Source organism: Haliotis cracherodii, unplaced genomic scaffold (genome assembly GCF_022045235.1).
Source record: "Haliotis cracherodii isolate W230 unplaced genomic scaffold, xgHalCrac1.p SCAF_8, whole genome shotgun sequence".
NCBI lineage: Eukaryota > Metazoa > Mollusca > Gastropoda > Lepetellida > Haliotidae > Haliotis > Haliotis cracherodii.
The window spans coordinates 16690064-16716450 of record NW_027266341.1 but is presented as its reverse complement, the minus strand read 5'-3'; the positions used below and the strand labels follow the sequence as shown (position 1 = coordinate 16716450).

At 37.7% G+C, this 26387-nt stretch overlaps 1 protein-coding gene across 1 annotated transcript in view; it reads right to left on the bottom strand.

The window, feature by feature from the left end:
* LOC139450035 (protocadherin gamma-A3-like) overlaps nucleotides 1-26075 on the bottom strand; it is a 42090-nt gene extending 16015 nt beyond the window's left edge. Inside the window, exon 1 of the mRNA XM_071231664.1 lies at nucleotides 25820-26075. The gene's annotated coding sequence lies outside the window, so the exon portion shown is untranslated. The remainder of the gene's footprint in view (nucleotides 1-25819) is intronic.
* Nucleotides 26076-26387: the final 312 nt, after the last annotated feature.

Sequence of the window (26387 nt, the reverse complement as noted above, 5' to 3'; positions counted from 1 at the left end):
GAGATGCCCTCCCCGTGCATTTATCTCTTTATGCTGTGTTTCATTGAGCCCATCTGTCAACACCACACAATAGCCAGGCCAATTATAGTATCCTGTCCGCTAACAATACCTAGATATTGTCACACCCCAATGACCAGAATTATATTTCTCTTGATCTCAACATTACAATAATAAACCCAGAATGCATCAGTTTCTACAAGGATGAAACAGGAACTAATTATTGGATTTGCTTTGGCTACTTAGTATGTTAGTATTTGTACTGTTTTACAAAAGGATGAATAAGCCCCAGTTTGAATGTGTATGAGATACCAGTCAGAGAGTCCCCAGTGACTCCAGGCAAGTTTTATAATTATCGGATGATGTTATTGTTTTCCGAGTCAGTAACTGCAACTGAATTCTTTCTTCAGTGGCTAGGCAGATAATATCTCTTTTTCAAGCTACATATAATTTCAAATAGAAATGATCAAAGAGGATATGGGAAAGTTTATGGATAATGGTTTTATATGATATAGTCAGTGTGAGATGAAAGGAATTAATTTCTTGGAAATTTCTGAAAAGAAGGTTTCTTTCAAATTGAGTTTGTTTTGTGAGGAGAGCATTATCTAGTTCACTGATTCGATCAAGGGGAAGATGTATATTTATCAGAGAGCTGAGAATGCAGTATGAATGCAAACTGATCGGCCGTCTTGTTGTAGTACACCATGACCTCTGATGATGTGTTATCATCATAATCATAACTGTTAATGCAACTGAGGATGTTTTGATCTTTGATTAATTTTTTTTAACCCTAGGGAATTCTTTGTATATATGACATAAGGGCTGGGCTAACTGATTATATAATATCATCATCATCATCATTGTTATTGTCGTCGTCATCGTCATCATCATTGTTATTGTCATCATCATCATCATTGTCACCATCATCATCATTGTCATCCTTGTTATTGTCATCATCATCATTGTCATCATCATCATTGTGATTGTCATCATCATCATTGTCACCATCATCATCATCATCATCATCATTGTCATCCTTGTTATTGTCGTCATCATCGTCATCATCATCATCATTGTTATTGTCATCATCATCATCATCATTCATTAACACCACCATCCCTATCGTCATGATATAACTGCTTCTCATATTTGTATTGTCCTACAGGTGAAACATCATGAGAACTAAGAGAGAAGAGTCGTGATAGACTCTATGTATGTCTCTACCCGTCACACAGTTGGTGCTTCTCTATCATATATCAGAAGAACTGACAAAAGAATAAGATAGGTCCCAGTGTACAATCACAACAAGCAAACATATAATTTGCCGACATATAGATTCTATTCATCAATATGTAGCTCAAACAGCTTCAAGTAAGAAAAAGTCCACACAAGCACATAGAAAACCACAGTCGTTACTAACTCCATAAACCAGCTATATTACTGTGTTAAACTTTTATGCCACAGCAATCCTTCTCTTGTTACAGTTGACCTCGGACATTTTACACTTAACTTTGATATCAATTTCTCACGACACTTTTCAAGGTCTACTATCCCAGGACTAATGCCATACACATTTTCATCAGCCTTGACAAATAGCACACTCATCTTCAAATGATATAGACATGTTTTGAGACATGACAATGTCAGATGATGTTTAATGGGTCATTAAATGTTAATTTCATTCTGCACTGCTGACTCTGTGGGACATGCTCTTATTGTGGAGACCTACAATAATGTGCATAGCCGACCTCCGTTACTGTCGACCTCCAGTGCTTCATTATTAAAATGTTGATACAGATATGGTTTAATGACACTTTGGGTTTTGAGACCCCCTACAAAAATGTGTCCAACGTCCTTGGTCTGTCACTGTGATGAAGATGTATCAACATACTTTACTGGTTGCTCAGCAAATTGCTGACTCATCAGATCAAGTACATTGTAGAGTTGCTATACTGATTTAAATGCTTTTTTCATATAGAAAAGTACATTTTTCAAGTATAGCTAGTTCACTGATCCAAGGAACAACCATTAACTGTTGCCTCCCTTTACTATGCCAGGATCCACTAGTTATAAATTAAGCTAAGGCAAAGGGAAACTCTTTTGTCCCAGCCAATTTTATTGAAGTTGTTCCAAAACTACCTGTCTGTCTGCTACTGAATACATTATGATGATAAGCAATCTAACCATTTAAAAAAAACCAATGTGTCCACTCCACATGAGATGCTAACATCTAGGCATTATAAGTCCCCCTTGGACCTGATATAGGGATAAATTACCATGGACCAAAGCCACTGTCTTTGTACCTTTGTGACTTTGTACCCCCTCCCCATTCCTAGTATGTCATTGTGACAATAGAATTATTCTCTCAGATTCTGATATATCTTGGATACAAAATAATATTGATGCAATGAGACATGATAATTGAATGTAATCAATTCTAATCAAGTGTGCCATGCAACCCATGAAGATCCGGGGTAGAATAGGTCTTCATCAACCTTAGAGACTATGCTTGTCGTACGAGGCGACTAACAGGATTGTGTGGTCAGGCTTGCTGACTTGGTTGATGCATATAATCGTATCCCAATTGCTTGGATCGAGGCTCATGATGTCAATCACTGGATTGTCTGGTCCAGACTCGATTATTTACAGAACGCTGTCATATAGCTGGAATATTGCTGAGTGAGGCATTAAACAACAAACAAACAAACAAAGAAGTGTGCCATGCATAACCTGAATAAGATACCAGGTGGGTTGAAACTGTAGCCCACCTACAAGACAGTTCACTTATTGCCCTATCTAGGTCCAATCTTTGGCTGTATATCAAATGACATGTGACTGACTCAACCTCTCTGACAAACTGGCACCTGTGAAACTAAGCAACCGTCTCCATGGAATATAACAACTCAAATTATTTGCATCATAATCATATCTCAACTCTATATGGATTATATTCATAAATCCTAAAATTCCATAGAATTATATCTTCCCAAAAAGAATCCGCTGTAGATTAAGACATTGTTCCTGCTTCAGAAAATCAAACCACCCGATACTAAAAATGTCGTTGATTTCGAAGTCGTCACTCATAACACTTGTCAATTTCATGTCTCATGTTACAAGAGGGGTACACACACTGATCCATGGTACACCTAGGGATCATGCGATGGTATTAAACTATATTTAACCAAATGATATAGATCATAAATAATCTACATGGTTAAATTCAGTCTGTGATGATTAGATGAACAGTGCATTCATGTGAAATTGACACTAGACTGATCACATTTCATAAACAGCTGACTGATGTGCAGGCCAGCTCACAAAGCTATAAATCAGCCCAAACAGGAGACACCAGAAACTGTAGGGCTTAGATGGATCTTCAGCAAGTCTCATGCCCCACTCCCATGCTAAACATTATCACAACTAAAGGCTTCTGACAAATCCCCACCTTTAGTGCTGATTCAATGTCCATACAAACCATGGTCTGCTAGCAACTGACATTTTTTGTTTAACTGTTTTATAGCCTCATACTATATTGATATAAAGATATATATTATTATATTATGAAATATATTATATATGTAAACTGACATTTTTTGTTTAACTGTTTTATACCCTCATACTATATTGATATAAAGATATATATTATTATATTATGAAATATATTATATATGTAAACTGACATTTTTTGTTTAACTGTTTTATACCCTCATACTATTTTGTTATAAAGATATATATTATTATATTATTAAATATATTATATATGTAAATTATTACATTGTTACAAAAATTCATAAACTGCTGGCAAAATAAGGACACACTTGAAATTTGAATTTGAAATTTCTTTTATAAATATTATCTTAACATTACTGTCTGAAAACAGTCTGCAAACTTGGGTCCAAAACACAACTATGATGCCCGCATCAAATACATTTGCATATCTACACGGAATAACCATTTCTCGATCGTTTCATTTTTAGCCACTATCAAATCAGGTGTGTATATTCTTTTGGCTGGCAGTTTATATTACGAATATAATGATAGCCTGGTTTTTGGGTTGCAATTTGCAATGCAGAGTTGCATCCCTTAGTTAAGCAGGATTCATTGATCATGGGTTGAAAACACAGACATGGCCAAATTATGGTACTAGGTCTGTTAGCACCATATCCCTGCCCACGAGGTCACCCAAATGTATAGAGTCTGCAGTGTCATTTTCAGCTTTTCTCCCACATCGAGCTGACATGTGGACATATAACAGAAATAGTGATCAAAGTAGTATAAACCCTATTCAGACAAAAACCAAAAAACATTCAGAGGTTATTCTTATATAGAGCAGTCAGGTAGCCCTGTTGGTTAGCATTCGCTTATCACGCCAAAGACCCAGGTTTGAATCCCAACATGGTGGGTACAATGTATGAAGCTTAGATCGCGGATGACTGTTTCGTGCTTTAACACAAATTAATGATGTAATATGAACATGTGCACATAATCTTGAAGTACCCACAGTTTGATGACATCAAGCCCAAGAAAGCATGACAAATTACACATAACACAGGGATCAGTGGTGTAGTATGATTCATAAATCTTTGATGTATTGAATGTGTTCAAAGATCATTGATGTGTGGACAAGCAAGGGTTAGTCAGACATCTGACATTTGTTTACAAGCACTTGGAGCATGTAGACATAATTATAATTTGGATTTCAAATAATAGGTTGCACTGGTGCATGTGTTATATAGCTCAATGGGGTCCTGCTGATGGTGGTGTGAGTCAGTCAATCCCTTATTACAGTGCAGTCAAAAAAGTGTCAAAAAATCAAATAGTCATGAATGCAGTCTTGTGTGTGAGAAGAACCTCTAGTTTTTGAGAACCATGTCTGTATATATATATACCCTGGCATGTGAAATTTCCAAATATGACAAATGGCATCTTCGCGAGGAAGAGAGTTAACTGACTTTAAAAGTCCAGTTTCCACCCTCGGGAAACTATGCTGGAATACCTGGGCTCGATCGTAGCGATCGTAGCGCCACCAGTGGCTATTACCAGTTATTACCTCTCCTATGGACCAATCTGATCCCATCACTTGCATTTGTTTCACACTAAATGGTGGCGCCCAGTCAAGACGATCTGATCGATCATCAAGATCTATATTGTCATAAAACGGGTCTTACATCGCTAAGTACATCAAATCATGCGAGCACCTTGATTAAAAAGATGAAAATGTTTGGAAAATATCTGTTGACGAGTTGGCAGTGCAATTGCTTTGCAAATCCTGCAATCGACCAAAATCTGCATGACAGTTTACGAACCGGATTTCGATTTCATTGCATGATTTTGATTGGACTATGCATAGACTCGTTAGTCCAGCCAAAATGTAACTCCATAATACCAGCCTAGTTTGGCAAGGGTGGAAACTGGACTTTCAAAGTCAGTTAACTTTCTTGCCTCGAGAAGATAGACAAATAGATGCTTTTGAAAATTCCATCTCCTCCTTTGCTACTGTCAGGATTCTGTCAGCGCCTGCTCAATAAAATGTTAAATATTTTTCAAACAGACCAGTGGGTGTTCTCAGTATATGAGCTATGACCAAACAGGCTGGGACGGGTAACTCGGGTACTCGGGTTGGGTGGGTCGAGAGTAGGGCCTCGGGTACCCACAGGACTACCCAGACCCCTGGTTAGTCACCTGATATACTGTTTAATGACAAAAATTATCTAAAACTCTATGATTACACTACAAGTCACTTATGTTCCCATTTCTTTCTGACAATGCACCCATTCCTTCTGACTTTTATATGTTTGAATAAAGATAAAACTCCATTCAATAAACTTCAGTGTATGCATGACCAGATCGTTTTACACACATATTTAAATACATTTTGCCAGGGCTAGGGTCAAACTTTTCCAAATCGGACAGTTTGTACCTATCTCTAAATATCTACATGGGTACCCGGGGAGGGTCGGGTAATAGGGTGGAGAGTACCCAGGTAGTAAATTTGGACTCGTCCCAGCCCTAACACAGACCCCAGCGTTTTTTCACTCTCAGTTGGAGTATGTCAGAGCAGGGTTTTTTATCAATCTGCTCATATTGCTGTCAGTATTTCTGATTTTTTTCCTTATTTTTGATAACATTATAAAGGACACCAATTCGATTTGGCAACAAAATTACCTTCATTCCCCATAAAAGGAGTGAAAAATAAGAGTTGCTCATTCAATGATTTTTTGCCAGTTATAATTATCCCGAAGGAGGAAGAGCAGAATGAGCTGTGTCAAAAATATTGACAGTCTGTTATGTCAGTGTAATAATATTTTTCCATTCTTCCAGAATTCTGTAAAAACCTTAATTCTGAATGTAACATCAGGAAAGAACACTTTCATGGAAAAGTAATTATTCCTTGTGGAATTATATTACGTTATTCAGTTCATATTGACTGTAACCACGGCAACATGTGAACTGTAAATATATCATGTTATAATTGTGATCATAACAGTGAAATCTAATCCTGCAGAGATGTATAATACCTAGTACTGTCATTTGGAGAGATCCATGGAGTCATGTGACGGGTGATAGTCCAGCAGTACTAGGCTGTTTCTATACTGTGTGCTTGAGTTACCTATGAAGATGCAGTGTAGAATAGGTCTTCAGCAGCCCATGCTTGCCGTAAAAGGCACCTATGCTTCGTGGTCAGGCTCGCTGACTTAGTTGATGCATGGCATCGTATCCCAATCACGCGGATCGATGCTCATGATGTCAGTCACTGGATTGTCTGGTCCAGACTCGATAATAATCGTTTAATTACATTGGTATCACTCATAATTCAATTTTGAAAAAAGAATATATTGTTCATGTCTGAAAAAATAGTATAGTTGGATGCTTGTTCTCATTTTCTTTAAACAAAAAGGATATTCTAACATAATCAATTCATTTTTCATCATCTTATCACATTATCATATCCATTCCTCAATCATCATCATCATCATCATCATCATCATCATCATCATCATCAATTTACAGTCACCATTCTTTCACACCACCACCACCACCACCATCACTCTCTTCAGCTGCAGATGAAGAAACTAAGAACTGTTCACATTTAAAACACTATCAATGCAATCATCCACCAACTTCGTGCCACTGACCACAGCTACCAGCATGTCTCATAGTGCTACACAGAAACACAACACCCAAAACAGTTTCAAATATGCCCCCTTTCCCATAAAGTTAACTGGATCATTACTCTCTCTTGTCAAGCTACATCAACCAGGTGGTCCGAGAACTTTTTTCACATCTCCCTCGACACTTGAAGGATTATTTTAAGGGTAAAAAACACTCCCGGGTGACTTAAACGAAATTCAAACAGACGGACAACACTACAGTAACGAACAAACTACGATCTCCAACATCTCGTGTGCACTTGCCGTTTTCTTTGCAATCCGATCCCTTTACAAAATCCCTGCAGAACTTATCCTCATTTCATGTTTGTGAACTTCCAACATCCATCCACTCTTGTTTGTACGCAGTAATTTATCTCTTACAGTTGAAAGTGACGTGGAAGAGACAGTTCCGCTTGAATGACTTTCACAAGCACTAAATATCATACCAGCCGAGGGGTCAAAATAGCACCCATAACATATGTTCAGCTTGTATTAACTAAATATGCTTTTTAGACTGGTAATGGAGCCGGCTGAGTTCAAGTGGCGATGCTTAACTCACTTTCTTAGCTAAACATCTTGCTTTGCTTGAGCAAATTTTCAATTTCGAATGGTGAAATGTAATTTAAAAAGATGGATTGTTTTTTCAGCTTCCCTGGAAAAGATGTTAATGATAAGCGAACGAGGTATGTCATTTTATTACACAAGAAGGAAAAAGTTTACGTTATTTACACAAATTGAAAAAATGTTTTAAATTTCTTTGCAAGACTTGTGTGTTTTAGAAAGCATAATATTTAGTTAATGTATTTTTGCAAGGTTCAGTTTTCCTTGTAAATTGGATTAGGTTTGGCTTGTAACTTAACACACTTGGCACCCATGTGAATGTTTTTAAAGCACACATTTCCCCTTTGAAAGTCTGTTTGATTAAACTTTAAACTCCTCTGCTGTTTTAATGATGCAGATGATGTCAATATCACACTAATTGTAATAGTGTATGTCTGTTAACAAAACATGTGGTGAAAACAGTTCAAACAGGCCATTGCAATATTTTGAAAAGAAAAGTGTAAAACAAATTAAGATATTTTTTCAATTCTCAGCTGATAATTCTATTTTCCATTTCGAATCAGTTTTAGTCATCAAGAGTTCAAAAGGTAGCACTCATAAATAATTCTGCAAAAAATAATATTGTTTCATGCCTGAGAATATAAAAAGATGGATGCTTGTTCCTGAAAGAAAATATTTGTCTATACCCTACACCACCCAAGTGAAATCAACAAGACACCAGCCATCAGTGTATATCACTCTATATCAACCATTGTCAATTTCACCCCACGTATGTTTCATCCCCACCCTACCTATATCACTGGTAGCGGGATACCTCATAAATAACATCATCAATCAATGTCTGTGACCTGTCATTCTTGTAATTGCCAATCATAACCCTGTCACGGTTCCCATCATGAAATATGTTCCCAACCTGCCTGTTGTATAAACACTGATATCCACAGCTTGTACATTGCGCTTAGTCTGTGGAATGATTAGCAGGATAGGTTTTCCCAATTAAATCGGGAGTGAAAGCTTGCTTGTTTCTCCCAAAGGAAAACGCCCTGGGTATCAGATAAGCCATTTAAAAAAACAATTTACAGGTAAATTTCAGGAATAGTGATGTTATTTTAAAACAAAGAGAGATTCTATGTTGTTCAAGATGTTGTTCTAGGTTCTGCGTCATTTAAAGTGAAATACCTTGTACCATTTCAAGTGAAATTCTTGAAATACACAAGTTTTTGGATTAATGAATCATTGCAATGTAGCCACGATCCTTTGAAAATGCAGGATACCTGACAGTTTCATTCACTATGTCATATAGCTGGAATATTGCTGAGTGCAGCGTTAAACAAACAAACAAACAAACAAACAAACAGTATGTGGGAGTTAACATGTTGCATTTTAAGGTGAGCTCAGTCTGTTCAAATGCACTCCTTTGTCCGTCAGTAAATGGCAGACCTCACGCTTCTGTAAATATGACAAGAAACTTTTGATGTGATGCATCAACACACCAGCAAATTCTATGTTCATCAAATAATATTTACAATATAATAATTCCCCCAAAATATTTAATCAACACAGGCATGTTTAAAACAATGCAAACCATACTGGTTTCAATTCATTCCCTGTTTTACATCTTGAACATGTTTTTGATGACGATGCATCACCTCCCTTAGATACTGAATTTCAAAAACAATTTATTAACACAGTAAATGAACGCAGTAGCCTCATTCCGGTTGTCATGAACCAGCACGTAGGCATTGTCTCCCCATAATTATTTCGGGGTTTAAATAAAATTAAAACTGAGCAACAAATTTTACGATGAAATGTGGCGTTATAAACAATTGTTTAAAAATTACAAACGCATGTACTTTCTACTCAATTAACCCATAGGGCCATATTTCAATTACTCATAAGTCCTATAGACTTTTCAGAAAACTATTACAAATAGAAAAAAATGTTATTTTAACAGACAAATTTAGAAGGAAAAAAATGCTTGTTCAAAATCAATATTCGTTCACTAGTTCAACTTTTATATGTTTCTTTTTGCCTCATATGCAGTTATCTCCCATACCAAGTTCATAAACACTGTTGAATCCACAGAATAGGAGCAGTAGACTATTCAGGGTCTGCTTCTGACAAATATTCCAACACATTATATGAATTTAGTTTTTTTTGTTAAAGATAAAACAGAACAACTAATAACATTACGGGAATTTTAAACTCATATACCAAAACTGAACTGTCACAGACAATTATAGACAAAATGAGAAACGCATGAATTTCCGATACAATTACCATAAACTCCATGTGTCCACAGACTTCTTAGAGAACCATTACAAATAGACCACAGCCACAGTGGAAAAACGCACTGAAAAATTGCATTACCCCTTGACACCAGTCAACTATATTCTAGGTACATCATAGAGTTTGTAAATAACCAAATCCTTACCAGACAAACCAGTAACTGAAAACATGAGCAACAATCCCCACAATTAGTAACGTAACAGAGCCAGACCACCCAATCCCCTTTGGTGGATGTTTGTGACATTCATAGGTTTCTGGACAAAATGAAACTTGGATTCCCCAACGAGAAAACTTTGTTAACCTGTGGGAATGATTGCTCAGAGGAACATAAAGGAGAAAATTTCAGAAATATCTTTTGCTAACTAGGAATTTTAAACCAAAAGATAAATGAATGTTAAAGAATTTTGGTCATGCCATTAAAGAATGTCAGGAAACTTGTGGTAACCAAGGAATAAGGCAATACACAGGAATGAGTGAGTGAGTATGCTTTTACGCCGCTTTTAGAAATATTCCAGCAATATCATGGCAGGGGACACCAGAAATGGGCTTCACACATTGTAACTGTGGGGAACTGAACCCGGGTCTTCAGCGTGAGGACACCACCCTACCACCCCCAATTCACAGCAACCAATGCATGTTTGTGCCTAAAGATATTTCAGTTTAACAATTGCAACTTGCTATAAAGCCAAAACTAAAGGTGGCAAAAAAAAATAATAGCATCTTAATAATCATCATAAAAAGGTGGCTGACTTCTATGATAATAACTCTCCACTTCATGGACATACAACATATGTTATGACAAGGATGTGAAAAATACTAAGTGGATGATATCGAAATATCAATTCCTCCTTGATATAATTTTTATATTGCGGGTCCAGAGATGAAAGATATCGGTATTCAAAGGCTCTGACCAACAGAGCAAACCGGAATGCCATCAACCAATAAAGGAGAGTTGAGAGCCAACAATAATACCATGTTCCCATCTTTGTCGATGTTCATAGCTGTCAGTCAAGGCGGTGGCAGGGAAGAAACATAAACACATGTTGTTTGTAAGGGCGTTGATATCGTGTTCATTTCCAATCTGTTATGACTTGGTAACCTTCAACATATTTCAATGTACACCTCAGCTTCCCTCATCCTAATTTGTTCAGGATTACTGACTTTCAGAATTATTCTGTACATTCTTGGTATAATGTCTATTTAAATCTGAGATTAACAAAGGTACATAAGGAGCTAACATATCAGGGCAGTGTTGCGTATGTAAGTTCTTATTTGTCATGACTGAGTGATGGCTGGTTGAAAATGATATAGATGAATGTTACTTATAATGTCAGGAATGGCTCCAGTAAATGTTATACCACTGAGATGAAAATACATCAATTCAAATATCGTTAACCTGAGGCCACACCTGTTGTTATTCCTTTTTTTACAGGAATACACCTGTCACTAGGTGAAAATGTAATAAAAAAATAAACCAATTCAGATATCTTTTATAGTTCCCTCAACCACTACAAGTAGGCTGGCAGAAAAATAGAGTGTTTTTTACATTGCTACACGAAACAAAATTATTATAGTGAGTTCTTGTTGAGAAATGTTTTTTGGTGCAACATGCTATCATCTTATTGGCAGGATAAAAAGGACCATATTCAGAATTTGTTTTTCCATTTCAACCAAATTTACAGTCTGTGGATCCGTAAAATAAGTAAAAACAGTGAGGCGTAGATTTGTCCACATTGTTGTGTCAGAGTATCTGTTGCCCTTATAAATGCATGCTCCATCATATAAAACACTTGTATACAGAGCATTGAAAATATTGATCAATGAACAATGAGTGTAATAACTTTCATGCCCTGACATACCGGGTAGGTCCATTAATTGGTTAAAATTTTAAAATTCAAGAAACAAATAAGTGAATTTTTTGCATGTTGATAAAAACAGTTTTGTTGAGAGAACCTTCATGAAATATCATACAAGTGGGTATTGATGAGAATGTTTATATCAATCTTCAAGAAAGATATATAGATCTACAGAGGTGAGAGATTGTGTTAAAATATTATTTCTTTAATTTAGTTATAATCATATCAAAACTCAAAACTCATAGTCAAGTTAAATATTATAAATCATGAATCAGTATTTTCACATTTACTGTAGTTCATTCAACACTGAATATTCAAGATGTTTGAGGAACATAAAAGAGCAGATTCTACTTTACATTGAAATATACGTACACTATGACAGGTAGATAAGTACTGCCACGACAGGTGTAAAGCGTGAGCGTCACACTTCAAGAACATGAAAAGCACACTTCAAGTGCAGGTACCCCGTGCGAGAGGATTTTTACTAAATACCTCCACAGTTTGAAGGAAATGTTGCACAACATGTGGTGTGTCAGTGTAACAATGACACACGGAAACAGTCAAAAACCTCCTTTGTCGAAATTGACGACACACTGTGAGCCAAACAGATGCTAAATACAAGCACTACTAATGTCCATTAAATACTTCACAATACAACAGACCAAACATTAAGAGATACAGTCCACTGATGTTCAACACAGAATAAAAGGAGCATCATAAAGAATAGAATAGGACCTAGACGTCTTCCTTGTTGACCTCCTATTCCCATATGCAATATGGCTAAATATTGGATGTCCAGGGTGGAGGTCAAGCTCTGTTTGAATAAGATCACATGAAGATTTATACTACTATTAATCTTAAACAGGAAGACCTCCTTTCTGAGGTAAAAATGGTTATATCCCCCTGTTCCCCCACAAGTTGAACTGCTCGTGTGAAAGTGTGAGGGTATATGGTTGAGTAGACTTGTTCACATATGGCACAAACCCAGTGGGTGCACTTTGTGTCACATTCTCCTCCCATCATAACTGTTAACGGAAGCTGAACTCGCACTGTGTCCCCTCACAGGTATATCTCACAAAAAATATCTCACAAAATGTTTTGAAAGAACCTTGTTCTCCTTAACATGATGCTCTGATGATAAGTCTAAAATAGTTTTATGTTAACTCATAGCAATAATGACTCAAACTTTTGGATTGTATTTTCAGATAAAATGGAATTTAGATTCCAGATTTTGTTTTAACCCAGCACCTATGAACTTAATGCAAAATGTGATTATAAGAAGATATCTTTTGTAGGTTCGGTGCATGTTACATTCATCATGAGCTTGCATCCTACCCCTACAGTGACTTAGTTAATGAATTTATCATCATGCAGAAAGATTGCATTTGATTCCCATAAATGCACATTTCAAATAAATCGGACAAAACCTTTTCCATATCAGAGCTCCAGATAACTTTTTGAACAATTGAGTTTGTACATAGGGTTTCTATTTTAATTGGCAAGCAAGCGTTGGGTGCTGACTAAGTTCAAATATAGGATTCAAATTCTGATGATCAGTGGATCCTGGCATGACTAAGGGATGCAACTATGCACAGTGAATTTCCACACCTTCAAGAGTGGAGCTGCATGGGCGGATACAGCTTTTTTTAAAAGGGTGGGGGGTTGCAAAATTGAGATCTATTTATTGTCTTTGGTGGTAATTTATACAGAAATAAAGATTTTTCTCGAAATAAAAAGGGGGGTGCGCACCCCCCCTCTGTATCCGCCCATGGGCTGGTGGTTTGGACAAGGATAGGCCTGCATGGTGGGCTCACCGGTTTGTCCCCTTTCTGGAAGTTTGTGAGTAATTTAGGATGGCCATAGACTTCAACAAATATTATTCCAGTTATAAAACTGGTTAAATTAAAACAGCCAGGTGTTGTGGAGGGTATGAATAATAATGTCATGAAACAGTTCAAAAATATTTGTCTTGTAGCACCATTGTAGGCAGCAATGTAGGTATAACTTAAAGCATCAACCGTGTTGTCATTGGCACAGTTTCAGTGTGGCTTACAGTGGCTGAGCATGCTGAAACGGGTTCATTGAAGCTTTTGAAGCCATGTATTACTGTCTCATAACGGTCTGTTTATGGCAAGCAGAGTCAAAATAACATGGATGATGGCTTTTATGTACCTAGGGTCTGGCTATTCAAGCAAAGGGGTCAAGCACTATTCACATACTGGTATCAGTATACCACGTGATGGATTATTGAACTGAACTACATCACTCTAACTGAACTTGAATTAAACCTCTCAATAACCACTTCTACCCAGCAACCTGATGTTGGCTGCACATGGAAGTTTAGTCTTGAATTCTGCTCTTGGAGAAACAACAGATTTATTTGTGTTTCTGGTACCCAATCATCTTACATGCACCTGAAATGTTTTATTACATCTATAATGGTATACAGTTGTTGAAAATACAATCTAATTATTATTTTTTCTCAAAATATGGGCAAAATTAGGACCTGACATAATGATAAATGGTAAAACGTTCCAGGCCTCTCACTCCTCTCTCTCTGAAGGTCAAAGGTGACAGTTTTTTAACTGGGTTTCATGTATAGTTCCACTTACTGCGACCACCTGGTGTGATCAATTTAACTTGTATAATAATGGTAATAATAATAATAATAATAATAATAATAACCACAGTCAAAGGATCAGTGCGCACTCAACAATCATTCTCAGCTCCCTGGGGAGTATACACCCCAAGCTGCCTATTAGGCGCTAGAAGGTTAACAACCACATTGCCCTCTCATCCTACCGGGTACCCACTCACTGCTGGGTGAACAGAGGCCCATTTCAAATAAAGTCACTTTCCCAAGGAGACACCACATGTGTTACATGTTCTTCTGTGCGTGGCAGGACCATAGCCCTAGAAACCTTAAAGAGACAAGCTGCTGAAACCAGTTTGATGTGAGTGTAAATTCATCATTTTGCTTCTGACTGAGACACAACTATGAATACCCTAAGGACTTAAAGTTCATCATCATCCGTTATTCCATGTTCTAGCCATTTTTTTCTTTCTACAGAATGTTATTTTAGTGTATGACTTGGTTTGGTACCCAATTGCTGTGACCTGAAAAAATATTTGGTTCCTTTTCTGAAATGCTGGTGTCATGAATATTCTTTACAGAATATGATGACATGATTTCAATTTCAAAAGATATTCAAAGAATGGTTAAAGATTACAATAATATGTCGATCATATGATAATCCATACCTCACGTTACTTTAAGCAAGAAAGTATTGATATATATTTTGTAAACATCTTCTATAATCATGTATCACATTATCCAGCCATGTGGAAAAGCTAAATGATGAGCCTACATCTTGTGATGTCTACATTACATTCAAAAAGCTTGACAACAGGTGAAATCAGACCCTGTCACCCTTACTCCGTGACACATGCTATAGACGTGATATGAACCATCGTCAATTTCACCTATAGAGAGATTGAACCGTGAATTGATGGAATGAAAATGAGCTATTATGCTGAGAATATTCACAGCAGGTTTTTTATGATAAGTACTGCCTCACACTAGGAAAAGTTTATGGTTCAGAAAGTCTGCTATATATAAAACTGAAAAGGAGGTTTTGATTTGACCGACAGCTATGAAATGTCTTCCACTGTTATGATTGATCAATGGTGGCCATGAAAAACTGACTTGAAATGGACAAGAGGTAATTTGGGAGAAATCATTGGCAGAACTGCCCCTAGGGTTCCTAATGTACTCAAAGTGGGTATGAACATCAGGTATGATAAATTTCTCATCAAAAAAGCAGTTACACTTAAAAATATCCTAACCATGTGGTGTCTATTTCAGACATGACTTAACAGGATCAATTTCAAGATTTTTGTACTTAAAGGATATAACGGACCATGTTGAACATGAAGGAGGGTACCGAGGTGAAGAGGATCCAATTTCATATACAAGCTGTTTTACTGGAGATAAACTTTTTTTAAAAAAAAAATATAAATTAAATTCTCATATCAAATTCTGTTTTTCCCCAAAGTGATTAACTTTGCACCACACCAGTTGAGGTTTCAGCTATTTATGATTATAATCACAAAACATGGAAATATTATTCCAGATTCCTCCTTGTTTATTCTTTCGTGCTTTGAATTGGCAGATTGCTGGGAAGAATACTTGAATTTACTGGTGATACTGTAACTTGACACCAGAGACAATGAAAAAGGTTTGAATTTGGGCTTTTACAAGGCAGACATTATTGATCTGAGTCAAAAACATTTTATTCACTTTCCCATCCTTTTGGACACTTTAACTGGAACAGCTACTTAATTACAACATGATACTGCTCCTTAAGGTAATAGCTCACCTGAGATGAGTTTTTGGGGTGTTTGGGGGAAACGGATCAGCAGTGAAACATTACATCGGCGTCATGAGTTTGGTACGGTACACGATTTTTCTGTATCGATACAAGACGATACACTTGCTAAAATAAAGTAATTACTACTCATTTAATTACTGACCCATGAAGAACTGGGTTATAAAACGTCTTCAGCAACCCATGCTTGCCATAAAAGGTGACTATGCTTGACGTAAGAGGCGACTAATGGAATCAGGTGGTCAGACTGGCTGACTTTGTTGATGCATGTCATTGATCCCAATTGCATGAAGCGATGCTCATGATATTAATCACAAGATTATCTGGTCCAGACTTGATTATTTACAGACCGCCGTCATATAGATGGAATATTACTGCGTGTGACATTAAACAACAAACCAAACCAAACCAAAACCATATAATTACCTCCTTGTCGTTCTAATATTGCAAAATGTGTTGTAATTAGTGTTTCAGGAACACTACAAAAAACCCTCCGCTACGAACATGTGTTTACAGCTAGCTGTTCCTTTGAACCTGCTCTGAAATATTTATAGTCAAGATGTTTCTAATGATACGATGAAAACATGCGTATCATGATACATATCATATCATCACCTTGCTGTATCATATCACCCCGAAGTAGCAGAGTTCTGGAAGTGTTCACGTGCTGTGTTGAAGATCTAGATTCCCATGTGTATAATGAGGCCTGTTCATCGCATCCCCATCATGATGAGGATGAAAAGATCGTAAATGAGGACTAAAACTACATTTTCTTACTTGCAATGTAATTATTAAATTCTAAAGTGTCTTGAGTAATTTGTGGTTAACTTCGTTAACAGAAATCTATCAAAGCTGCGTGAAAACAAACCAACGCACAACAATCACTTGACATAGGTAACCTAACGACCTTACAAGAGGGTTATTTTCCCTGCCAGTGGGGCGGGGGATATTGGAACGGAGTTTGTCTGTCCTTCCGTCTTCCTCCGTCCGTCCGCTTCTCAAAGGGGACACTTTCACAAGAACTATTAAAGTTAGAGAAATGAAATTTTACACATTGACATTACTGGTCATGATCTTTATTGAGTATGAAACTTGGTGTCTTAAATTCCTTTTTACAGAGCTATGGCTCTTGTTCTGTGCTCTTCAGCTCAGAGCATACTGCATGAAATGGGGGACAAGTTTTTATGTTTTATCAGAAACTACTGTAGTTAGCTTATCAAAGAGATACTTGTCAAGACTGAGTTCGAGAATTGGTGCCATAAATTATTTTTTCCAGAGAAGGGCCCTTTTATTTTTTATTAATTTCGCATTTTATCATTTTTTTCTGATGACATAATTTAAAGCGTCTCTAGTGCCTGTCTCTTCTTAAGGCTTTATAGGACTCTTTTTTTTATAGTTTAAATTCACAACATTATGAACAAAAAAAATGTAATGTGTCCCATGGTGGGGATAGAGATATTTCTTTTCAGAATTACCCATAACAGTCCTTGCTGCCAAGTGAGAAAATAACCATCTCGCTGACCTGATTGATGCATGTCATCGTATCTCAATTGTGTAAATCATAACTCATGATGTAAATCACTGGGTTGTCTGGGCCAGACTCGATTCTTTACAGACCGGTGTCATAAAGCTGGAATATTGGAGTGCGGTTTTAATCAACAAACTCACTCACTCACTCACTCACTCACTCACTCAGTCCTGTGTTGAGAGCCCCAACAGAATCAGTGAATCACAAACTGTGTTGTGAACAACATGGCATGAGACCCTAAACATTGAACAGAGACCCTAAACATTGAACAGATGAGTCTCCCTAGGGGCGGTCTCCCTACTTCAACAATGATAAACAAACACAAAGATCGACAAAAACACAAAACTATATATCCCTTTGAAATTTGCTCAATACAGACATGTATTCATTTCAAAATCCAACAAAAATATTTAGATACCAATTCTTTGATTACATCCAAAATATATACCAAATGGCATTTCAGAATTTTCTGTTTACATTTGTGCCAAAACATGCTTATTATGATTGTAGGCGTTACAGAGCTATAAGAACAACGTGAACCCAGCCACATGGCGTATTTGAAAAGACTTCAAAGCCAACACTCTATCCATTTATCCCAAGATGTTCTTAGAGGATATAGCCTTCCCAAAATACATATTGCAAAACAAACATTCCTGTCCTGGCGCCAAAGTCTGCCTTTCCCAACCATTCCTGCTAAGTTGTGTTGGACTTTGATTGTATTGCACGGTTAATTAACATTAGTGTAGAAGCAGGTTTAAGATAATGATTGTTTAGTTGCTGCCACTCTAGAATAATATTCTGAGGAAGCATTTGCTGTTTTAAGTTTTTCCAAGTGGATTCAAGTAGGATGTAGACTTGTAACTTGACCAATTTGTAAGATGCTTGGATGTCGAGGGCACAAAGAGCCTGAAGACTTGTTTGAGGGAGTGAAAGGAGATTTGAGATGGAGCTATGGCTTCCTTGGGGATCATATTTCAGCTGACCAGAAGGAATCTTAAGAGCTTTTTTTAGTGTTCTCTCTGTCTGTTAGCAGCAAGTGCCCTACCAGGACTGGGGGAAATCTGAAACAAACTTAATCGGTCAGCCAGTCTAGATGATAAAAATAAACATGTCTGGCTAGCAATATTCAACAATTAGGAAATCAGCATAACATTTCTTATTACATGTTCTGACACAGAGAAATTTGTGACTGTATTACAAGATTTCACAGACTTTGTGTTAGTCTTAATTATGTCCTCAGTTCTGCATATTCCAAAGCAGCCACGGCTAAAGCAGCTTGTATAGCCTGGTGCTGCTACGTGCATGATCAATAGTGTTTCCTACTATTTTGCTGGAGAAAGTTATTTTTTGTTCAATCTAGCTTTTATTTTAAGACTGTAGGTTGATTGTTTGTATTTTCTGCATTAAAAAATGACAAATTTGCAACTTGTTACTACTAAAATGAACTTACAGTGCAGAGTTGCTTCCCTTAGTCAAACCAGGATCTGCTGGAGGAAATACTTATCCATTTCTGAACAGGAAGATGGATTGGGGTGTAATTGAGCATGTTATTCATGCAGGCAGCGTCATGTGACTCTTGGTCAGATATTGCTTTGTTGAGGTTGCAGCATTAGGGGGACTGGGTGGGGCTTTTAGAAGCTTTCAGGGAGTTTTGTGGGGGACATTTTCAGATTTGACTCGGTAACAAAATGGCTTCTGATGCAATTCTCTATTTTGATATTTTTGAATGGTTTTTTTTCAGGTAAACAATTGACTTGCCTTTGCATGCGTTTGTGATAGGTGCCAATGGTGGGGCAGGATATGCTTGCCTTTTCGCGAACACCTGGTATCATCACTATTTGATAGCGATTCAAAAGCACACATGCTTGTGACATAGTCGGAATCATACAATCATCTCTGCTTTTAGCAGGTTACCTGTTTCTTATGATTATTGAAATGGTTTTGTCGCTTTTATTCCAAACTGATTGCATATCTTTCAATATTCCATGATTAAAATTTAAAACAGACTAATAATCATCAAAGTTGCAAGATTTCCCTCAAGTCATTGTAAATTGGTCCAGACTCACTGACAAAATTCTTTGTTTAATTTAATTGAAAGAATTTCAAGACTAATGACCGATGTCCTTGGGGGTACAAAAGCCGATTAAACACTACTACAACCATCTTGTCCATTTCAAACAGTGACAAGAAAATGACAGGTGAAAAGGTCACCTGTCACCTGTGGATATACATATGTCTCTAGCTGTCATTTACAGAACTGCAATATATTTCATCAGCAGTTCAGACGACTATTGTGTGCATATCAAATTATGACATGTCAAAGCAAGAAAAGAAACAATTTCGATGTTTTGATTCTTGAAAGAGACAACGTTTTCCAGAAGACTGATCTTGACCTGAAGACATTTTTACACATGGCTGCCTCTCACGTGCCCAACACAAAACACCATTATAATAAGTTTTGTTACAATTTGACATGTTCGTTGATTTCCGCCACACAGGTGCTTGTCAATTACAGGTTTACAATGAATGAATGACCAGTGGTCACAAACTGGGCTGATGGCTAGGGAAGAGGTGATAGAACTGGCTGACCTCTGAAGTTTATGACTTTCCGAATGTGAAGATTTTTACTGACCAATAACTGACTAGTAACTACGTGTAATTCCTAACAAACTGATGGTATTTGGAGCGACGCCATGTTGCAAGACAGCTCTACCCATCAAATATCCATCAAACTCACATTTGCTGTAAACGAAGACTTAGGCTTGGTTGTTAATGGTAGTGCTCTTGGAGGCTTTGTGATATAATTTAAACCAGGAACCCTCCGCCATATGGGAACAGAATTAATCATTATTCCATCATAACTGTACATTAGCTGTCAGATTCACTTTAAAAAATGAATAGAAATTAAATTTAATCACATACACCATCATTTAAGCAAACACAATCTTGATCTAGTAAAAAGATGTAATTGCCAGCCTCCAATCCAATTGAAGTTAAAATGAACTAAGATTATCTCTACCAGAAAATTTATTCTGATAATTAATAATCATTTAGCTCAGTTTTGTAATATTAAGCAAAAACACCAATGACAGAATACATGTAACAGCACAATATTGAAGCAATTTCCTTCACCTGTTGCCAGAACTCCTCAATAAATTCCTGAACAAATATTCCTTAATTCCTTTGTCTGTGTGTGAAATGCCCTAAGTCTACCAAATCAATCTGCCAAAGTTTTATCCTGACTTGTCCAGTATCCTTGAATCTTGTGTGCTTTGGAATCTCCTGGGTTTCTGCCAGAACAAAAATGTTTGCCTCACTGATCCACAAAGTAACATTACACATAATTATCAATGATTAATACCTTCCTCCTGGTTGGGCTCAAATCCATTTTCTTGGTGTTCTTAATGAGATCTTTGAGCAGAGATGCAAAATGTGGATTGTTATGTTCAAATGGAGATCTGAATTTTTTAGGCTTATTAAGAGATAATTGTTCCACATGGGATATTACAGACAAATTTGTTAGAATATGCTGCAAGCATCATGGAAGAATTACACATCAAATTGAATCAGTTTAAAAATGAGTTTTTGAGGATTGCAGCAAATGAAATTAAAGCTGATTTTCAAACCGGTTTAAGGCTTCATACACAGAGACTTAAATCATCATTTTTTTTAAGGCCTTGGATATTTTTATAGGTAAATGATTTATTGTTATTTTCATCATTACCACTGATTAATGAAAGAGTTATTTATGCTTTGAAAGAACTTCTGAATGAAAGTTCGAATTTGATACAAATTATTTTTTTAAATTAACTTAAACTCACAGAATGTATGAATTACTGTAAAAAAAAAAAAAAAAAACTTTTTCAGTAATCCATGCATTATACATATTTATATTACACTAAATCATGTTTACTTGACATGTTCAATTTAAGTAAAGGTAAAGACGTTTCTTGATGGCTTTTGAAATTAAGAAAACTCGCGATGAAGGAAAAACATCTGTTATTGATGTTAGGCTTCATCAAAACAGTTCAGGGTAAGCTGAAACATATGTTGAACCTCCATACAAACACCTGAAATGGCTTTTCCCAGTACTACAAACTATGTTCCTGTGGTGCCACCGTGTGTAATGTATACATGCTATATATTTGTACATAGCTTTCACAGTTCTGACATTTGTAATTAAACTACATACATGTTGGCATGTATTACACATTCATTCATTCTTCTGATTTATCTGCAAGAACTTGAGTCTTTTATGGAACATATAATCTTAAAATTTCATATCATTTGACATTTTTGTTATTCAAATGTAAGCTCATGTGTTGCATTATCTTGATGGTTTGAAACTTTTTTTTTATGCAAGTTATTTCACGTTTCCAGTCTCCCGAATTGATGTTCATTTCACTCATGCAAAGAAAATGTCAAGGAATTAAGTCCAGATTTACAGAATCTTTACTTTTCTGAAAAAAATAGATGTAGCATATCTGCTGAAACATATTTCAAACGCTACACTCTTTTTCCAGAAAAACAAACATGGAAGTTATTTCAGTGATTCAAAACATATCAGTCAGAAGAGCAGCGAAACCAATAACACCACGTTAACACCACGTGTCCGAGTGTACATTTCACTTCCCATACATACTGTCAGTGATGCATGACACTGCTACATGGTATGACTAAATATACTTTCCTCCCTCTGGCTTGTCTCGTTCATGCAATAGGAACATTGACTTTCTTGTGAAATATACGTATATGAAGACATTAAAGTAAAATTCATTGTTCTGTGAGGATTGGAAATCAATATGTGACTTTGCTGAGGCAACGAATGGCCTTAAAATGTGTTTGCTATGAAGTGTTTATTGTCACAGAATGACTTGAAGGATTTGAAAGAAAGGAACAAACATGGGAATAATTCACGGATGAGGTTTGAAGTGTTGGAAATGAGAAAGTTTCCCACAATACTGGTATGGTTAACAAAAGAGTCTAATATACATTTTAGATAGTCTGATGGTGTGCCATGGTATATTTTCAAAAGTTCGGAACTAAAAAATTATAAAAGTTAAAAAGTGACACTAGTTTGCATATTGTAATTGCAGTTAACAAATTGTGCAAGTTTGTGTCACTCTGTTGATCAGCAAATTGTTTAATGATATTGTTTATTAGTCCATGCAATCATGAGTGAGTGGGTGAGTATGGTTTTACGCCGCTTTTAGCAATATTTCAGCAACATCATGGTGGGGGGCACCAGAAATTGGCTTCACACATTGTACCCATATTGGGAATCAAACCGGAGCCTTTGGCGTGACGAGCGAACGCTTTAACCACGAGGCTGCCCCACCGCCCCAGGCAAACATGTGCTATGACGATACATCAATGATATGTCCATGATTTAATAGATTGTTTGTATATATAGTTGTGTCTAACATCTGTAAAAATAACCTAAACATTCAAAAATATCTTCCATACAGTGCCCATGTCGGATCAAATACATGTTAAGTAACACAACTTGATGACACAATACCATATTTCTGTAACATGATTAATGTTAACTCACTGTAGATACCCGGTAAGCATATGATATGGATTAAAGTGAGATTGAGTTATACTGAGTTATATCTAATGCTGTACATTCATGATTTGCTTCAGTATCAGTTCATTACCCAGAGGACATTATTAAACCAAACCCCAGACGAACTCGTAACAAGCTTAGAAGCAATTATTGAAAATCCTTTGTCACCTTAATCTTTCCCTATACCATTATAAAATATTGCATTACTTAGAGTAAACAATATTCATTCACTCACCTTACCTATACAGGTGTGACACAACCAGAACGTTGCTGACTGTGAAGTAAATAAATGTTCATTCGCTTTCCCTACATCACTTTCTGATTTACTGCCTTATTTAGTACTCAATAAAACACTTTTGTTTCTTCTTTCCCCAAAAACTTTCTTTATAAAATTTCTACATCCCCTTCAACCACCTGTTCACTAGTTTACCACCCCACTAGCAGTACTCCCTTCTGCTTTAGTTTGTGCTTGCCCCCCCCCCACCATCCCCTGCCCCCTCTACCACCCCCCGTTCCCTCTCCCTCCCCTACCCCCTCTACCATCCCCTGTTCCCTCTCCCTCCCCTACCCCCTCTACCATCCCGTCCCCTCTCCCTCCCCTACCCCCCTCTACCATCCCTGTCCATCTACCATCCCCCGCCCCCTCTACCACCCCCTGTTCCCTCTACCACCCCCTGTTCCCTCCCTTGCGCCCTCTACCATCCCCCGCCCCTTCTACCACCCCCTGTTGCCTCTCCCTCCCCTACCCCCTCTACCATCCCCCGCCCCCTCTCCCATCCCCTGTTCCCTCTCCTACCCCCCTCTACCATCCCCTGCCCCCTCTACCATCCTCCGCCCCTTCTACCACCCCCTGTTCCCTCTACCACACCCTGTTCCCTCCCTTGCGCCCTCTACCATCCCCCGCCCCTTCTACCACCCCCTGTTGCCTCTCCCTCCTCTACCCCTCTACCATCCCTTGCCCCCTCTACCATCCCCAGCCCCCTCTACCACCCCTTGTTCCCTCTCCCTCCCCTACCCCATCTACCATCCCCACCCATCTACAATTCCCTGCCTCCTCTACAATTCCATACCCCCCCACCCTCTACAATTCCCTGCCACCCTCTACAATTCCCTGCCTCTCTCTACAATTCCCTGCCTCTCTCTACAATTCTCTGCCTCTCTCTACAATTCCCTGCCTCTCTCTACAATTCCCTGCCTCTCTCTACAATTCCCTGCCACCCTCTACAATTCCCTGCCTCTCTCTACAATTCCCTGCCTCTCTCTACAATTCCCTGTCCCCATCTACCATCCCCTGCCCCCCTCTACAATTACCTGCCTCTCTACAATTCCCTACCCCCCCCCCCCACAATTCCCTGAGCTTTCATACTGCCACCCCCCCCCCCTACCCCCCACTTCCTTTTTTCATGTGACAAAACTTCCCCCAACCCCTCCCCCCGCCCCCCCCCCCCCCTCCCCCGCCTATTCCCCTAACAATTGTCTTTTCCCCTTCATAATGTCAAAATCTAAAGACCCCCACCCCACGCCCAAACCCTGACCTCTACATGAACAAAAATCCAATCCAAAAGTCCAAAAGTCAAACTCTCAATTTACATCAGATGTTTTTATTCTTAAACTCAAGAATAAACTATATAATACTCTCATTGAATACCTTTCACATCCACTTATCAACTCTTTCACACAAGCCTATTTGGAGAGACTAGCATTTGCCCCCAGCACAGGCCTAGCATTTAGGGTTGTTTGTTTTACCAGTAATCGTACAGTAACATCACTGTTTATATTTCTAAATATTTTTCAGGGGTATCAGACCTGACATATCAAAGTGTCATATTTCATATACATCGTGTTTTTGCGTAAATTGCGGTCCTGTGCAGAAAGTTACCGCTGATAAGACACCCGTCAAAGGATCCATTCAGAGTTTGGTTACCGAAGCAGGAACATAGCTTTCTTTAGAACGGAGTTCAGATCATATCTTATAAAGTAAACTAGAGGGAAAAACGACAACCACGATTTTTGATTGGAATCAACAATTACCCGTTGTTACATAAAGCGGTTGTGTTGCACAGGATTTGAACAACAATTTTTAAGTACATTATATCATAGCTCTCACCCTACAGTGACGGTTTAAATGGTTGGTCATTCAGTCCTCGCAACAAATTGTACATTTTATATTATATGTGAAACCATTTTATCAAACCAGTTTGTTTTATTTCTAACCCTTATTATATTCATTGACGATGAATAAAATGATGTTTGTTGATGGTGTCTTGATAAGTGGTTGGACGAATACCTACGGATACGGTCTCATATCAGAACTGAGGCTAGTTTGCAGTAAGATAACAATATCAGTTAATTAATCCGCTCATCTAGTTAATTAAGTATAAAAACAAAAACTGATTAGCGATCAAGTGTCAAAAAGCTACCACCGCACACCAATTAGCGCGCAAGGATTTAATCCTAACTTGTCGCTAGTATCAACTTACCGTTCACACTCTCGCCCAAACTGTCACGGGCGTATCATGCAGGTACTCCACGTGCTGAAATGTACAAGTTGACGACACCGTCCACACGTGCAACTGTCACTGACACTATGCAATGTATTCCACTGATATTGTCACTCCGTAGCGTCCAGCCTCGATGTTGTCTAATCCTACATGAGAGACAGCACAATATCCTACTAAACTACGTTTGAATCTGTATCCGTACCACGCTGATCGGATTTGACGCAGAGTCAGTCCTCGCGGCTTCCGACTGTTTGGGGATAATACCACCACACGCCTATCTCATCGAGACGTCAATCAACCATCGTAGCTCCGCCCCTCAGCCAACCACCTTCCAGCTTTCCGATACAAGCTTTATGAGTTTGCGGTAGAGCGCTGTGCCCGATGTACAGTACTGGACAGAAATAGATTCCGTGGACTAAAAATGATATCGATGTTACGTTTGTATCCCACTCTTACCAGTTGAGGCCTAGGGATTGTGATTTAATTAACAAATATAGGTTCAGTTTTGTCATGAAGATTTTCCAAATTAATGTTTCCTTGTAACTCG